Source organism: Arachis ipaensis, chromosome B09 (genome assembly GCF_000816755.2).
Source record: "Arachis ipaensis cultivar K30076 chromosome B09, Araip1.1, whole genome shotgun sequence".
Classification (NCBI taxonomy): domain Eukaryota; kingdom Viridiplantae; phylum Streptophyta; class Magnoliopsida; order Fabales; family Fabaceae; genus Arachis; species Arachis ipaensis.
This window is the reverse complement of record NC_029793.2, coordinates 30,321,985-30,322,807: the sequence shown is the minus strand read 5'-3', so window position 1 is coordinate 30,322,807 and position 823 is coordinate 30,321,985.

Genomic DNA, 823 nt, shown 5'->3' with positions numbered 1-823 from the left:
TTGTTTTCTTTATGTTCTTTTTTCTTTTCTACTTTATTAAAATATTTTAAAATAAATGGATGAGGAGTACAAAAATTTATTACTCCATATAAAATATGAAAAAATTAATTAATTAAGATACTCTCCAACTAAAAAAGTCCTTATCCATATTATATGTTGCTATAACCATTTGTGGATGAGCTTATAGTGATTATCTTATACATATTTTATTTGACTTTAAAATTTTATATTTAGTTTCTAACTTATTTCATTCTTTAATTATTATAATGCAAATTATATAATCACTACAACACACAAAGAAAATTGCGGTAATTTTTTTGAGATTTGCGGCGGTTTTAAACCACCGTATAACTACATTCCAACTGTTTTATAAACGGTATACTTTATCGTATAGGAATTAATGTTTGCGACAGTTTTTAACAACTGCTGATATAATCACCACAAAATAGGATTAAATTATTTTGCGATAGTTTGGAATCGTTGCAATGCGGTTAGCAGATTTTTTTTAAAAATTAAAGCCGTATATAAACTATCGCAATTCTAAATGCAGTTAAAAAAAAAAAAAAGTGTATTACAGAAGTTTATAATTCTCACAATGTTTACAATTATATTTTAAAAAAATTTTGGCTTCATAAAATTGTTCAATTATATTGTTTATACATCTATACAAACAAAAATTTTTCTGCTACAATTTTCAATAGCTGCAAATATTTGACAGAAACAGTAATATATACTTTCATTTGGTTAGAACATAAATACATTTAATTGTACTTAGATTTAAAAAAAAAAGAAAGAAAAACATATGCAATGCAATATTTTAATA